The sequence below is a fragment of the Hyposmocoma kahamanoa genome, unplaced genomic scaffold (assembly GCF_003589595.1).
Source record: "Hyposmocoma kahamanoa isolate Upper Pololo Valley unplaced genomic scaffold, ASM358959v1 80, whole genome shotgun sequence".
NCBI classification, from domain to species: domain Eukaryota; kingdom Metazoa; phylum Arthropoda; class Insecta; order Lepidoptera; family Cosmopterigidae; genus Hyposmocoma; species Hyposmocoma kahamanoa.
The window spans coordinates 3122944-3141432 of record NW_020654051.1 but is presented as its reverse complement, the minus strand read 5'-3'; the positions used below and the strand labels follow the sequence as shown (position 1 = coordinate 3141432).

The window sequence follows — 18489 nt, the reverse complement described above, 5'->3', positions numbered from 1 at the left end:
AAACACAATGTCCGCTCGTCTACTGCAAAAATTATGATTGTACAAATTATTGGATACCGATTCCTTTTTCTTGGCTTGTTGCCTGTTCGTCTTTGTGTGTCTTTTCGTATTATGTCTTGTATACATGTTGGTGTCTATAACTATATAGATTTATGTCCAAAAATTAATTGTATACGTTCTATGATTTGGAAGCATCGCACCAATTCGTATTATTGATACCTAATTGTAGTGGATCAAGTTTTATATTGAATCAATCTGAAAACAAAATGAGGAACAGAGTAATATGTGAGCGTTATGGTGTGAAAGATGATGTTGTGGCCAGAATACAAAAAGGCATGCTTCAATGGTTTGGTGATGTAGAAAAGGTGGATGTTAGTACAATGATGGCACAAATTTATAGAGCGATTGTGGATGAAGAGGCAGACCTGACGGATATATCTCGGTCAGGGGCCCTATTCTCGAAGCTCGAAATACGTAGTTATGACCACTAAAGATGACCGACATACATGAGTTTCGATCGGGGCCAGAACTAAGAATGTATGATGATGTCTTTTCATTGACAGACACCGAGAGTAGGGCCCAAGACTAAACTGGGGATATTCTTAAAACAGCCCAAGTTTAAAGTGCCAATAATAAATGGTCAGGAGCCAGAGACTACGTGAAAATCTAATGAATTAATATTCTCAATAGAGAATAGAGTAATGCAAAAGACCATAAACACACAGTGAAAAATACCGCGAGTAGTATATTATTGGGATTTCTGGCCCACCACTCATTCGGTCGGGCAAATCCTCAGCCCTCCCTCACTCGCGGTAGGACAGAATGCCCAATGATACCTATTTGGTGGACCATACACGCATTTGCCCGTGTATGGTCCACTAAATAGGTAAATTGAGTATTCTGACCTATCGCGAGTGAGGAAGGGCTAAGGATTTGCCCGATCGAATGAGTGGTGGGCCAGAATGCTCAATAATATACTACTACCGCGTAATGATTGGACTTAAATAATTATTACATTTCTGAATTAGTAAAGAACATACGGTTGCATTCACATTATTGGTAGGAAATTGTAAAGTATAATATTGTAATGATTTGAACGACGTCCGTTTCAAGTAAATTTTAGTGTCGTTTTATTGCTCAAATGATCTTATGCGATGGTTAAGCTTCTTGTAACAATTTAGTTAATAGTAATTTCATTTCCTGTTACCTTGAATGAATTTTGAACGAGAACGAAACCAGTTGATACATTAGTATTAACTTGTAATTCAATTATATGTGTTTTAAAGATACGGGTAACTATTAGAGACGATGTTTGAAGGTGCGTTTCCACCGGCGAAACGAAGATTGAAATTTTTGTGCCAAAATTTCAATTCTTTCCTAGAGCATTTTCAATGGAATTTGATGGCAATGTTGAACCGTATTGCTGCCCACATAGAGTATTATCTCTGCAACGGACACACAATATATCGCGCTATGGCTATTAATGTCAATCGCAAGATTGTGAAGTACGTATACGATTTAAAAAATATGAAAAAGATGGCTTTGTTTGATTCTTCTTACGTTGACATATTTAATAACAATAATTTACGGGACACATGAATCAGTAGTTCAAAGCGTACGCTCGCGCGAGCTATTGTTGGTAATAATTTCTGGAAATAGGCCGACGAGATTTCAATTCTCGTCTCGCCTCGTCTCGTTACGCCTCGCCGGTGGAAAAACCGCCTTTAAAGGATTTACTTTGAGTATAGAAGATAGAAATTAAAAAATAATTTAGACTTTACAGTCAGAAAGGACTCAGGTCACCCTGAGACATAAGTTGACATGTCCCATGTACCTGTAATTTTAACAGCACCATTACCTTAACTCTGAGTGGCACTGGACCTGTTATGGACAGGCGTATTGCTTACCATCAGGCGCACGACATGTTCGTCCCGTCACTTGATATTATAAGAAAAAGGAAAAAAGATGCCACATGAGCGCCGCCAATGCGTTGCAACGCTATGATTTCAACGCACTTAGTGCCACATGAGCATTGATGGTAATACTCCTGGGCCCTACTCCTATGCGCATGCTTATTAATCACCATATGACATGTAGTTCTAATTTCGATACCTCCAATGAACTCCAATTTTATTTTTTGGTCATTTTCTGTTATTCTTGTAAACAACTTTATTTATTTATTAATATTATGCCTACCTGTCTGAGAGGTACATTTCATACCCTGGGCAAAGGTCGGTGCTAGGACCGCTTCTGTGGAACATCGGATTCGACTGGGTGTTACGGGGAGATCTCCCTCCGGGCGAAAAGAAAAACAGGAAAAGTACCTATGTCATAAAGCCAGGAGGGAACCGACAACCGAATGTCACCATTGTGGCTGCTGCGAAGACACGATACAGCACGCGCTGCACGTGTGCCCAGCCTGGGCCAATGAGCGCCGTGAACTTGTTGCCGCAGTGGGGTACGACCTGTCACTCCCTGAATGATCACATCAATGCTGGAAAGTTATATCGCGTTATATTGCAAAAGGAAGCTGCGGCGCGGGAGAGGGAGGCCACCACCCTTCTTCCAATCTGCCGCAAGAGAGCAGGGCGTCGTAGGAGGAACTATCATGCCCTCCTTATGGGCGTCCGCCGCCCATAATGTATAGACCCCGAGGTGGCGCGCGCGGTGTTCCTGCATGCCCCTGTAAGTGATGAATGGGTGTCTCTCCAGCTCCACCTCAACGGGAAGGGGCCCTTAGCCGAGGGCCAGCGCCATCGGGACCGCGGAAGAGTGCGAAAGCGTTCCCGTAGGCAAAAGATGCAGGGACGGAACACCGTGGGGTTTTAGTAGGAGTCCGATATGATCTCTCTGTTGCCCCCGCAGCAGAGAGGTATCCATGAGGATTTCCCGACGTAAAAAAAGGTTCATTGGAGGTATTGATTTATACGTTGACGTTGCGTTGTGACGCTACGTTGTACTACATTATAAATCTGAACGACATGCCACACGATGCGTTAAAAAGGCGCGCCGTGCTACCGCAAGCGACTTGGTACGCTGAAATCATGGCGTTGCGGCGAGGCAATGCCCGTGTGGCCTCGCCATTAGCGTTGTAAGAGATGGCATTAAAACGTCCCCTTCAACACGAAATGACGTAACTTACAATTTTGACGTAATAAAGTTATTTGCATAACTATGAGTAGTTATGCAAATAACCTAATTTAAATTCAGAATCGAATCTAATCGAATTTGGGATTTCATGATTTAAATTGTGATGTAAATAATTCATCATCATTATTAACCCATTACACATCCCAGGATCTGCTTTAAAGGCGGTTCTAATACGATGAATGGTAACAACATCCCAGATACAGACATTTAAATAAATAAAGAATTGTAAACAACACTTGTTTCTTCGAAAGCGGGTGTCGCCACGTAGTTGTCTATGGTTGACACTTGACATTTCGTTAGTTTCGTAGAAGACATTTGTGACGTTTTTTATTATTTGTGACTGGTGGAAAGCGACATACCTGTCCCTAATAGTTGCAGTGCCATTCAGAGCTTTAAATCTGATCTGAGTGACACTGCCACGGCGCCCGGCACCCTGAAGCTTAAGTTGACAAGTCCCATGTGCCTATAAATTCACCAGCACCCTTATCCTTCAAAACCGGAATACGTAATGCTGACGTTACTGCTTGGTGGCAGAAATAGGTAAGGTGGCAGTACTGCCCTGGACGAACTCTTTCAAAAGGAGCTCTACTGCTACTAACCTATCGCCATTCTGGTGGGTGAGAAAGACAGTAACTGCATAGAAAGGGTCAATTTTTAAATTGTATATTTTCATATTAACGATGAGTTTTTTTTATATTAACGTCACGAGGTATACATTACCTTTATAAGAATACTTTGACTGTTCTTTTTACCCCAGGAAGAGAAACGTTTGCACAATTTGCACGTTTTCTGCAAATAGTAAAAAAAGCAAATAGTTAAACAGTCATTTTCAGGTAAGTTTTTTGTACTCAATTTTGGTGACAATTTTTATTATTTATTTCAGGTTACTACACTCGAATATTAAATAATCCTTCATGATATTCTATAAATATTAAAATAAAAAAAATTGTCACCAAAATTGAGTAGAAAAACTTACCTGACAATTACCCTAAAAAGTAAAAAATACTATTTTGTGGCTTACAACAAGTTACGTGTAAATACCTCTTTATGGTTATATTCTCATTAAGATAGGTAATTAAAAAGTTTGATAACAATTATGTAAATAAAACGACTTATATACGACTTATACAAACGCAAATGTCCCCAATCACAAAAAGGTATCTACGATGGATATTTTTGAAGATTTGACAAATATGGCGCTACAGTGTTTCAAACTGTTGAACCCTGAATAGAGAAGTAACCGTACACCCACTGAGCTATCACCAATTTATGCATATATAAAAGGGCCCCTGCCTTTGTACACCGTCGCCTGAGAGACCGTCAATGTTTGCCTCTTTAGGCAGCTAAGCTTATTACAATACTTATTTATTGATATTTTATCTTGAAGTTATATGTATTTGTGTGTATGTATTTTTGTGAAAATACTCCACTAGCATATTATTATTATCCAACAACATAAAGAAAAATGTCTTCGATCTGACTGGACTCGACCCAGCTTCTGCCGTCTATAGCGACTCTCATATTTTCCGGTAGCTGTACCTCGCTACGTAAAAAACCTGATGACAAAAAACCCAACATAAAGGTCTGTAACAAGTCATAGAGAACTTCGTAAAACTTGCTGACTGAAATGAAGTAATTGGGAAGGTCCTTAGCGAGGTTTTACAGGTGTGTCCCCTACCTAGATTTATAAAGGTCTAGACGTACATCTGTACATACAAGGTTTCGTTTTTTTTTTCTTACTATAACATTTGTGGCCGTCTGTCTAACATTAGTAAAGTAATGACAATTTCATACAATTTGTTTTTTTCTCATTAAGGAGCAGATTATTAACTGTTCACATCTTCATAGGAACATTGGAGATATGCAAACAATACTAACTCGTATACTATACCCTCCACGGAGCTAGGTGAGTCATTATATATTATAAAATAATAGACCTAGAATTGAACCTTGAGGGACGCCCATGCTAAATGCAGACCCTGATGATCTCGTAGCGTTGACATCGATCGTATGCCTATTAAAGGTCCGAAAGACCATAACTGTGTTTCAATGCTTTATAAAAAATATCCATTCCTTATATACTTTATATTCAACTGAAAATGGTTTAAAATTCAACTCGCGTCGGCATGTTGCCAAGTAAAACTCGGCGCCAGACGTCTCGTAACTTAGCATCTACTTGATAGCTTGCTGTAACTTAGTACAATAGATACTTTATAGTCTAGGGTTGTCTTTCTACTTTCTATTAGTATATAACATAATAAAAGCAATCTGTTTTACATAACAAAAAATTTTATACGTGCGTATTATAATAGCTTTTGACCGCATTTTCGTTTGTGTGGAATGAGGCCTATAGTAGAATATAATTCTTTTTTATGGTACTGAGTAACAGGACGGACAAGTTGTGCGCCTGGTGGTAAGCGTCATGCCTGTCCATAACAGTTGCAGTGCCGCTGAAAGGGCACTGCCACTGCGCCCGTCGCCCTGCGATATAAGTTAAAAAGTCCCACGAGCCTGTAATTTCACCAGCACCCTTACCATTCAAAACTGGAACGCAGCAATGCTCACATGACATGGCGGCATTAGTAGGCAAGGTGGCAGTACTTCTCTGGACGGACTCTTTCTCAAGGAGCTCTACTGCTACTATATATAAATGTGTGTATGTGTAAATGTGTGTAGAATATGTCGATCATACACTTATAGTATCTGTTTGAGCTTCTTGCTTTACATTTTCATTCAATGCAAATGTAAGAAAAAAGAGAACGCACAATAAACAATAAGGGCACTAGCACTGTTCCTTGTTGAACTCACTTTATCTACTTTGCATTTCCTTTAGAATTTTAAATAGAGAACGCGGAAAACGATATACAATAGCAACAGTTCCTAGCGGCATATCAAGTCGACAGCGAAGATCCGGCTGTGTACAGCTTATCTCATAAGTTGGGAACTATCACGTCGTGGCTTAGCGTTAACTAGCTCAACTGGTGGTGGAGTGTAACTAAGCGAAATACGTTGTATTAAAGCTTATTTTGTTATTGTTTTACTTTAACTTGATAATTAATTTTGTTTCTGTTATTATTAGTCTAACATCCATTATTAGGCAAGGGTGATCGAGGAGTTTGGAGTGAAATTATTATTTTCTTGTTAAGTCTGTTATTGAATTTTTTTTTCTTTATTTTACTTATTATTATTTTCGCTTTGTTTCAGAAAGAATCGTCATTTTATTTTCAGTAAGTATTTAATTTATACACAATTTACAGTATATTATTTAGTTGGTCTTAACGCTTGCTCTGGGGCCTAGTGTAGCTGGGCAATTCCTTATTCTTTTCACATAGGGAGGTAAACAATCGGTATTTTTCTCAGACAAACACCGCGTGAGCATACGGTTGCGATAGTCAGCCATAAGCGTAGGTTATTGCCCAGGGCTGGCGATGAGAATTTACGATTTATTAAAAAAAACGTGAAAATAAAAAAAAGAATAACTGAACGTAAACGGGCATTAAATTAAAAAAAAAAGTGTATTAAATATGTTTTGCTACACAAGCTCATTTAGTCTTTTTTTATTAGACTAAGTGAGGGGACGAATAAATAATAATCGACACGCCCGTCCCTAAGAGTTGCAGTGCCACTCAGAGCTTTAAATTACAAAGATCTGAGGAGCACTGCCGCTGCTTCCTTAATACATGAGTTGACAAGTCCTGTGTGCCTATAATTTCACCAGCACTCTTAGAACGCATTAATTCGACACGTATTTCATCGCGCTCAGCTCTATTTATTCAGCTTTTACGTTTTAACTTAAATGAGCGTTCCGGACACCCAGGCAGGACTAGCTTCAATTTGGTCTACGCGTTGTATTATTCAGAGGAATATAAATATTGTTACCTAGTAAATTGAATTCACATTCGCCATCAATGTACATGAAGGCGTGGTAACTGGGCGGCGTCGTAAACTTTCGCATCGTGTAACTGGGCGCTTATCCCTCGATACCGGAACGCAATTAGGCTCATATTACTGCTTGGCGACAGAAATAGGTAAGGTCGCAGCACTTCCCTGGACGAACTCTTTCACACGGACCTCTACTGCTACTAGTCCAAGGTATAATACTTAATCTAGTCTTTATAAGCATTTGTGTGGGAAATCAACGTTAAAAGTGCCAGACGATCGCACCAATTAAGTAGTCTCAAACTAGGAAAGTCCTGTACTATGAGTACCACTAAGCAGAATACGTCACTTTGCCCACTTATTATTTAAATGTATACTGACATAGACGTAAGAGTTATGACTAACCAATTTGGACGATTGTGGTCTGCTTTCCGAATAAATTAAAAACAACACCCAGACTAGAGAAGAGAACCAATTTAGAAAAGGTAATTTCCTAAACTGGCGGTGCCGCAAAACCAACCAGAGACCTCTTTATCTTGGCCCATTGAAGTCGTCATTAGCATCCATTCATCTACCAACAAAATTAACAGTTTCTTTTTAACCGACGTAAAAAAGTCTCACAATTCGACTGTATTTATTTTTGTTTCGCGGTATTTGTGAACCGATTTTGATGATTCTTTGTTTATTGGTTAGAAGTAGAAGTAGAAGTAGAAGAAGAAAAATATTCCACCTCTAAGGGTGGCAAACTAGGGGATAATATTCCGGTAACCAATTTCAATAAAACTTGGCAAATACATGTAATTTCACGAACTTCTGTGTTCGTGTAATTACATGTATTATATGGTTCTTTTTATAAAAAACGTTATAATTATTATAAAAACATACTAATATCATGATGACTGTACCACCTCAGTTAACAGTGACCATGGGACCAGCAAAGGGCCTGAAATGATGATTTGTTTGTAAAAACAAATATACGCGATTTAAATATGGAAAAATAGTTTCATTTCCTATGTAAAACAATCGCGAAAACTAAGAACTCGATACCTTCTAATACCCTTTGAAAGTATTTCAAAATTTCCAAGCCGGTTCGAAACACTCATCCATTTAGTTCATTTCTTCACAAGCATGCGCGCGGTATTCATCATCTACTGTATCCAATACCCCCAGACGTTGAGCACAAATATGTTCCACTGGCGAAACATTAAGCTCTGTATGTATAATGCAAATGCAACACATACTAAATTCCAAAACAAAAATGAAAAATACATCAAAATACAAAGGTTACATCGATTTATTTCATCGAGTTACCGAAACAAAAGACAAAACTGAAACCTGCGCTACATTTATGAAACACACTATCTATAGTCACGCAACTAATTAAATAATTAAATTCTAAGTATTCTTTGTTACTATAGAAGCAATGTGTCAAAACCCATTAAATAATTCATTTGTTATTTTACATTTAAAATCAAAATAGGAAATGAAAAATATCTTGTACATTATTTTAAATAATTTCGTAGCTGGCAACCCTAAGACCTTTGTGAAATCCATGGCCCCGCTTTATCGTCTTGATTTACTTGAACTGAAACGAAGTTGACTCGATTCAAGTTTTTTAACCCACGTATCTTGTCTTTTGCTTGTATAAGCTGATGAACTCTTATAGCCTTACATTCTGAATAGGATTTTACTATCATTTTGAACACTTTCATGTAGTCTTTAACTGTAGGTATGTTAGTTTGGTGGTATATTTATTATATTAATTAACAACAATGGACTTAATTTACAATGAACCTCTTCAGTTGTTAAAAAGAGGGTTGTGAATTTTCGTTCCTTCCCTGTTAGGCTTACTCATAAAACCAATAAAAGTAGTACATTGTATTTTCTATCTAATTTTAATACAGAACGTGAAAAAAAATCAATGGCACTTGAACAGGAACCACCTTCTTTTATTTTTCTTAAAATTAATAACTGCGTTAAGATTTTTTTTAAACTCCAATCCCACCAACTAAAAATGTACAAAATAAACACTCATTATTTTATTCTACTAATTGTGTGACATTTTTTTGTGTGTGTTACGTGGTAACTCTGACATTTGTGAACCGATTTCAATTATCTATCTAATGATCTTTTTTTTTGTTGGTAAGGGCGTACCTCAGTAGTGGTAACATTGAAATTTGAAGGTATTCCACCTCTAAGGGTGGCAAACTAGGGGGTGATAATCCGGTAACCGATTTCAATAAAACTTGGCAAATAGATGTAATTCCACAATCTTTTGAGATTGGTTCTTTTTTATAAAAAAAAATCTATTTTTAGAAGTGTAAACACTAAACGGAAGTCAATGTGCCAATTGAAGAATTGTAAACAGTTTACATGAACAACTTTTGTGTAAAAGGTGCGGGCAACGAACCCGAAATAAGGAAGACAATTAGCTTTTTGGAGATAATAATATACGCTTTACATGTCTGTGCGAGTAGAATATTAAATTAACTACGTATACTTTCTCTACATTTAACATTGTGAACTTGGAAATTTACTTGTACAATAATTAGTATACTTACGCCAAAATTTGGTTCTTAAACTTGTATTAAGGACGATATTAAGATCTTATTTAAACTGTAGTCCAATTCACATAGGATGGGTACTCTGACATTTTCAATTTTTATTTTGCACGCAAACTATTTTTGATTAATTCTCAACCAGGACCCCGATTCAGAACTCTTCGACATTTTAACCGAATCGTACGACTGGATATCGCTTTAAACGTTCGATTCGGATACGATATCGTTATCCATCAGCGTCTGCGAAGGTAGTCGGTGAAATGGATTATAAGAAAAATTAAAATCCTTTTATATACATTCTTAAGACTGTAATAGCCTAAAATATAGGAATGCATTAGTCTTGCATTAAAATAAATTAATAAAATTGAACAAAATCCAGACTTTATTTAAAATAATAAGAGATTTCCGTATTACATTCTTTCTTTGTAAACAATAGGAATTTCGATAACTGCGATCTGAATAACGTTTGTAGCCTTTACCGGTCGAGAAGTTCGAGTAATCGTACGTGTGTGACGTCAATTTGGTTCGGTATCGAATACGACAGTTTGACGTTCGATTTGAGTGTCGTGAATAAAAATGAAAAGAAATCGTAGAATATGAAATCGAATCAATCCACAACAGAGTTATCGTAAGATTCTGAATCGACACCCACGAGCTCGAGTAATCGTACGGGTGAGACGTCATTTCTGTTTGGGTTCGAATACGACAGTTTGACGTTCAATTCGGGTGTTATGAATAAAAATAAAAAGAAGTCGTACGATATCAAATCCAATCGCGTTTATTATTAATCGGGAATTATAAATTCTGATTGCCGTTACATGATCGTTGTTTCGTATTCAAATCTCGAATATTAACAACATCGCTATATACTCGATGATATATATACATATATACTGTATGAGTAACAACAATGTAAATGTCGTTATCATGAAAAATGTATAAGTACAAAATAAAATGCACCAGGCGATCAGAAAATTATGATTAATGTGCGATCAATGAACCAGCGAATGAAATACGCCAAGAAAATCGTCTATCCCTCTCTCGTATTTCGAATGTTTGTCGACGACGACTTTTCGGAGCGACAGAACAGTATATGAAAACAAAGGAATCTTTTAACCTTTGAACTTTGAACTGAAACGTACCCAAATATAAGAATAGCGAAACAATGTTTTTTGGTGTTTGGGATCTCATCAAAATCGCAGCTCTTTAAAAATATTTTCTTGCTAATTCATTTAAGGAATGACTGGATAACTTGTTTTATGTATCGGGATACAAAATCCAGACAAAGATTTTTGAGGACTTCGTCCCAGCCTCCATTTTTAAAACACCACATTTTTTTACTTTACATTTAGTTTTGTTGTATTCACTATTGTGAAAAAAATCTACATATACTAACTATTAACGTCTACTAACTGCCTCCGTGGCCGTACGGTTACCTTGCTGGACTTGCTGGACGCAGAGCTCCTGGGTTCGATTCCCGGGCCGGGAGAAACATGTGTATGGTCTACATTTATTTCTCTCGTGAGTTTGGGTATAATTTGTGATTGTCTATGTGTGTGTTCTTGGCACCCGCGATACAGAGTTTCCCTAGTGCGGGGCCATGAGTGTGTTGCGTTATATACCATACTTACCGACAGTCTGTAGTTTTCTGGGTTTAACCAAAACGGTTTTATATAAAAACTGACCTCAAAAGTTTTTGGAATTACATCTATTAGCGAAGTTTTATTGAAATCGGCTGACAGAAATTGGGTGGAATACAATAAAAATTTGCTACCCTCACATGTGGAACATTTTCTTCAAACTTTAATGGGACCACTACCGAGGTGCCCTCTTTCCAACAAAAACTGAATCATCGAAATCGGTACTTAAATGTCGGAGTAAGATAAAGTAAGATACACACAATAAAATATAGTTGGATTGAAAACCTACGTTTTCTGAAGTTACTTGAAAATATTCCACATGTTGTTAAGGGAAGGTATTTCAAGGCGAGCCTAGATTTTAGGTGAGGTGCCGGGGTCGCCTGTAAATTAATATGAATAAAATAGGAACAGGCGGAGAAAACTTCACACAGATCTGACGTCAAGCCCCGATGGCGACTGATGGGGCAGAGGGCGGCGCGGCGTGCCGTTAAACCGCTGAACAATTTGCAAATTTTGGGATAAACGTGAATTTAATAACTATAGGGATTTTATATGATTGCGTGAAGTACATCCTATCCTGTAATAAATTAGTACATTCTTTAGACAATATCCTTAGGTGTATCGTATGCCTTTAAAACAACATAAATGTATTATAGTTTGATGTGCTGTTGACATTTGTAATTTCACAGCGTTGAAGAGAAATAATCTGATTTTCTTAAATAGCTCTTGCTGACCTCTAGTCAGTAGAGTAATAGCCAACCATCTCTGTTACGACACAACATTAACTTTCCCTTATCTGACCTATGTAACTTCGTCAAGGTCAATGATTATAATTAGATTTCATAATGCAAGGAACACGTACTACGCAGTGATCGTGATTGTTTTCACAATTTTCGGAGCTTCTGTGAATGCAAATTAGAGCGATGCCACACGGGCAATGCCGCCAGGATGCGTCGTCACAACGATCGTAGCGATCGACGCACCGATAGCCACAAGAATAATGCCCTCCCCGCTTAGCCGCTCACGCGATACATGCAGCTGTAGACGCATACCACACCTAGAGGTGCCGGTGATGATTTTATACCGATTTATCGGATATCGAAGTTATAATAGATAAAAGAACTAATATTAATTGCTATTTCGGTAAGTACTCTAGCAAACCATAAAGTTTTTAATGCCTGGGTCTGTCATTTAAAAAAACTAAACATCTTCAAAAATACGTCACGACAATCGTGTGTGTTATTGTTTGGGCGGGTGATTTCGGTGTTTATTTATTGAAAATATACCGTAAGTAGCTTTTTTAAGTTTATCCTGAATATAAATGTTTATAAACTGTACTTTAAGGAGTAATTTCATGGTAAACGTTAGAACCACTCAAACGGAGTATTATCATATTTATCCAAGTACACCAAAAATTTCATTAGTGCTTTTTAAGTGCAGGATTTGCGGTGTATTACTGCATTTTATTTGAGATGTTTTTGTTGGTAGTACGAAGGGTACTTATTTAGCAATGCAGAATAATAATTTTTATTTATAAAAACTTGTATTTAAACTGATTGCTTTTCTAATTTGCGAAACCAAATAGCCGCCATTTTGCGGCAGGAGGAGCACATCGCGTGAGCGGTTAGTCTCCTGGCTCCTTGTCCGATGTGTACGCGTACCGTCGCCGAGCGCCGTTTCAACATTCTTTATGATGATGAGTTTCCATTTCGGTTATTAAGCGGCCAAATCAATTGCGCGCGTATGTCCAGGCAGCCAAATCAGCATGACATACGGGAATCTATTGTTATCAGTCCGTAGACAACTTAAATTAATGCTTACCGTGCAAAAATGAAAGTCGTAGCCTTTGAAATAACAAAGTAATAACGTTAAATCTCTCTCCTGTAAAAGTTGGTTGCAAACTGCAAATACGCGCCTTTTACCAACGCTATACGCGGATGCACTATCAAACCACTAACGCAGCGTTTCAGCTCAGGTGTCGCATCGCCGACGCAACGCATCGTGTGGCATCGTTCTTAAAGCCGAAAATATCGAACATGTTCTCGGCGAGGGCGATGAGGTACTAAAGCACGATCCAGGCTGAATGGTATTCGTTGGTTGCCCATGTTACTGAATAACCTAAAGAAGCCATATCCAATACGCATTTTTTTTTCTTCACATAACGGGCTTTGCCTTGTCGTTTATTGAACATATCTTTCGTGAACCGAATATGAGTTTCTTAGGGAAGGATATCGCTTTCAATAAGATCACCACTTCAAAACGACAATTATAAGAAAAGAGGTTTAAAAATTTTACAAACACAATTAGTTGATAACTTTTTACTACTAAACAAATTCGAGTCAAGGTCTCGGATAACGACTTCACGCATTAACAGCATGCAGCCAGTGTTGGGCGTTAAGCAATTAAATTTCAATCAATAATTCAATCAGATTAAAAAATCAATTCAATTGAAATCAACGCGTCGCAATTGATTAATTGCAATTGATTTTAATTGCAATTGAATTGATTTTAATTGCAATTAAATTTGCAATTAAAATCAATTCCGGCCGGTTGGGGGCCCGGTTGAGGGCCCCAGTTGGGGGCCCCACTTGGGGGCCCCGGTTGGGGGCCTCAGTTGGGGGCCCCCGTTTGGGGGCCCGGTTGGGGGGCCCCAGTTGGGGGCCAGGTTGGGGGCCGGTTGGGGGCCCCGGTTGGGGAACCCGATTGGGGGGCCCGGTTGGGGACCCCGGTTGGGGGCCCGGTTGGGGGCCCGTTGGGGGGCCCATCGTTAATTGCTGTTTCGCAATTGACAATTAATTAATTGTCAATCTTTAATTGCCAGAACAATTAAATTTTGCCCAACACTGCATGCAGCCGAGATCGACAGCATGCAGTTAATCCGTGAAGTCGTTATCAGTTCATGAAGTCGAGGTCTCGGCGGCATGAAATTGATTACGACTTCACGCATTAACTGCAAACACGCAATCGATCTGTTAGCAGCTGTAGTGGACTGTATCAATGGGTTCGGCTGGGCTATGAAAGAGTGAGCAAAACCAAAGTAAAATTTACTTACAGTTTATTACAAAACAACGCACCGCTATCAACCAAAACAGAAACAATAGTCAGTAATAAGAAAAGGCGCCAAAAACAATCACATTTAAATATAAAACTAAACTTAAAAAGACAATACAAAATATATGAAGAGACAACGGAAGGAATTAATAAATCACTTAATACACGTATTGAGTGAATACCGCTATCCAGTTCGGTAAACGCTGACCGTACTTTAATCTGAAAAAGGCTAATAAGGTTCAATGTCCTTAAAAATTAGCTTTTACTGTAAAGTTAAAAATTATTTGTCAATGTTTTTAGTTAAACTGGATTACATGGCGTTACATACATGTATGTCAGCATTGACTTAATTTCAGGTAGTATTTGAGCGTGTCTTATTCACTAATATTTAAAAGTTCTTCAAATTAAAAATTATTTTTTCCTAAAATTGGGCTCAAGTGACCTTGACCATTCTCCCCCTGGACTCTTCATATACAAAAAAGACATTTGTATCGACTGCTGCAATTCGCTACAGCAGCGCTCTAGAGGTTCATAGTTCACCTTTCAATGCTCATTTCGTTTAGTCACGTAGGTACGTTATTTTTTATACAACTTGACCAAACTGCAATCTGGAATAAAATTCGCGTCCTAGATCATATTCATAAATTATTCATTAGTTCAAATACTGTTCTCTATCTCTTAATAACTTTTGAAACTGGTTCAAATCAATAAGAATATGTTCCACAAACCGTACCCCAAATCGCATTGATACATTCCCATAGCTTCCGCAGTATTTTAGTATTTACGACCAGCTTTCATGGCAGCGCAGCGTTGCGCACAAACTTATCACGATATCGATATATTTTGAGCGTAAATTTAATCTCAATATCGACATCATTATAATTATTTAAATATTTAGAATTTTAAACGGAATTTAACGCTCAGCTACTTTTTTATATTTAGGACTTTAAATCAGTAGCTTTACACTTTAATTTAGTTATTCGCCTAAACGGTGAAATAAAACAAAATCTGTGTAACAGAAAAGATAATTTAATATCCTCGAAAATTTAATAAAAACATGTAATCTGCATTATTTTCTTAGGGTATGCATGATTCTGTTAACAAGTATGGTTATATTTATTAGAATTTCTGATAGAGCTCTATAGGAAAAAATGGGGCCAAAAAGTCTGGTTTCTCAAGGCGCCATTTTGATATTAAAATTATACAAGAAGAATAGTGCTCGTGAATACGTGATTAGTGTTTTTATGCCTGTATTCTTCTACTTCTTTATCTTATCAATGGCATACACTATAATGCTTGCCATCGTGGTCAAAGGATTGGCCAATAGGCGTAAGAAACTCGCCGATTGTCGCTTAGGGTACGCCAGACGTACAAGAAAGGGATGGTGTGGGGAGACCCCTTTTTATACATTTATGCCTATTAAACCGGCAAACAGTCTGATCCACCTAACGGAAAATTTACATTTGTAATGCAAAGGAACTAATAAATGCCAACCCACCGTGCCAATTACTGGGTCTCCATATCCTTTCATTCAGAACATAGACGTACTGTACCAAGGTTTGCTTGCTACCCCATCGGATTCTGCACTATTTTTATAAATGCACATGTATATTTTCCAGATAAATGCGATATTGTAGCAGTCGTATTATGTCGGTATAACTATAATTCTTTCATGATGTTTCTTCATATAAATTCTTCTTAGTCATTATCTTCATTACTGAAAGTCGTGTTCACGAATGGTTTTCGAGACTTTATGGACAATTTTCTTCCATCTGGTTCTGTCTTCGGCCTCTCACAGAGCAATTGTGATAGGGAGGCCAATAAAGGCGGTATTTTGGTCACTCCATCGGTTAAGTGATCGGGCGCGTAGTCTATTTTCCTCCACCTTACCCACCACAACCAGTTTGTCAAGGTTGTCTGCGAGCAATATGACCAAAATACTGTAGGATTCTCTTGTATCATATTGTGGAAAGTCTGTCTGCGACATGAAGCTGGTCAATTATATAAGTTATATGTAAATCATATGAGTCATACAAGTTATCGATGCTAAAAGTATCTCTAAGGATGTTATGAATAGTTCCCGGTAGTCAACATTTCGTTAATTCATCAGACTGAAGTTAACCGCATGTGTTGATAATATCGATCATAATTTTATCGACATTACGCAGCACTAATTTATAGGTGAATTGACAAGAAGCGATGGTCTATTCTTGTATTTTTGTTTACGCTACATAGCCGGACGGAAACGCACTGACGCACGGGCGGTGGCTTGTAAACAGCAATGTAGCTTTCTGTTATTTGGTTACAATTGTACCTGAAAAAGTATTTATAATCGCTTTATGTTTTATGCATTTCTAGTATAGTTGAAGTTTAATTGAATTCTTTACTTACAAAACAAATTTAGAAGCACGGCAGTGCGCCCCGTCAAGACACGCAAGGACGACTATTACGTGCAGTCCAAAAGCGATTGGGGTCCGTTGCTCTGGTACTTATTTCCCTAGTTTGACCAGGCAATCGGTGTGGTTGTCTGACACATCATTATTGTTATATTATTATTAAGCTGCACTTTCAATCTTTTCAGACGGATATTTATACTTTGGCAATTATCTGGCTTCAAAATAGGGAATTCGCTGTGCTATGTGTACCAGACCAAAGAAATTCACTTCGGGGTGCTACCCAGAACACTGAAGAACTGGTCCTCCTCATCTAGCGCCACTAGGCCGCCGAGGATATCAATCAAATTTCACAAAGGTTCCTTATCAAAGCTTTTTTCAAATAAGACAAGTCTGATCAAGTCGTTCACAACAAGTGGCATAAACAGCTAAACAAAAGATCACGAATCCGATTTTTTTTAAAGTCGGTTTAAAAGACAAGTGCTTTGATTTTTATGTATTGTCCTTGAGTTCAAACACTTTGAAAATAGCTTTTATTTGAGGCAAGCAAACAGACGAGCCACTTGATGAGAGATGGTCATCGTCACCCATGGACGTTTACAATGTCATCAGAGGAGCTGCTTAAACGTTGCCAGCCTATTTTCCGTAAACTGTGGTTTGACAATCTCTCGTTAGAAGACACATGCGGCCAACAGGCGCACACGCGTACAATACAAGAGTGATTACAATGAGAAAGAGACATACCTATCTTTTTCTCTCAATGCCTCTCGAACTAATTAAAGTTAGCCTCCAGTTCTGCATACCGCTCTAGTTCTAGCTCTAGAATTAAGTTCGCAACTCCAATGTTATCAAGCCACGCCTTTTTTCTGTGACCTGCTTTCGTCCTGCCAGCAATCCTTCCCATCAAAAGTAAATGCAGCAATTTTTGGATGGTCAGTAGATCTAAGTTTTTACCTACGCGTCTTTTCTTAAACCCAAATACACGTCTAAGAAAAGGAAAAGAAAACTATACGTTTGCTAAGATCTTACCTAATAGTCCAGGCTTCACATCATGTTTCTTTCAGATGTCATTTTTTAAAATTTTTCCTTTTCCATCACTCCGGTAGCACACATACACGGTTATCAGCATGCTTTTGTAAAACGTTACTAATTGAGAGGTTTAATCTGACAGTAAAAAGGGTCGCTACTCACATTAAAATTATTTGCGGCTTTATCAATTTAAGATAGAGGTAAAAAACACAATGAACAACTTTGTCCTGGCTTTAGGCCCACTCATATTTGGGTAATTAAATAAATATAATCCAAACGTAAATGTGTTAATGGTTAAGAGAAATCAAGTGTTTGTTTAAAATCGTTACTCGTTTACATCGGCCAAAGCATCGCGGTGATGGCTTGTAAGCGATTTGATGGGTTTATAAACGCACTGTACACTCGTTTGATCCCACGCCTGGTTATAATAACGATATATATTTGATATTTCATATTCGAAAAGATCAGAGCATCATCTCCTTTCTCAATTAAGTCGTAGCTTATATCAATCTTAATCTATCTTTGAGTTATATTCATGTATAGAAAGGTATAACTAATAAAATTTTAAAAACCACCTTACGAAACAGTGTTCTCCAAAAGTCACCATCTGTAAGCCAGCCTCTCGTCGAGACCAATTCAATGAGTCTAAAGACGATTGTTCTACTGTGAGTAGTTGAGGAATTGAGTAGTCTGCAGACTATGCTGGTTACAGCATCAAATCAAGGTTACCATATTATTGTGATGTCGTAGGATTTTCATAGTTCAAGATGATCTGACAAGTGGAAG

At 37.8% G+C, this 18489-nt stretch overlaps 2 protein-coding genes across 2 annotated transcripts in view; both read left to right on the top strand.

Annotated features, from left to right (window-relative positions):
• Positions 1-18489, top strand: part of LOC113233768 — a 123846-nt gene that overhangs the window by 60395 nt on the left and 44962 nt on the right. The window lies entirely within an intron of this gene.
• The window catches only part of LOC113233767, a 16490-nt gene continuing 4368 nt past the window's right edge, over positions 6368-18489 (top strand). The window contains exon 1 of the mRNA XM_026468958.1: positions 6368-6377. The gene's annotated coding sequence lies outside the window, so the exon portion shown is untranslated. The remainder of the gene's footprint in view (positions 6378-18489) is intronic.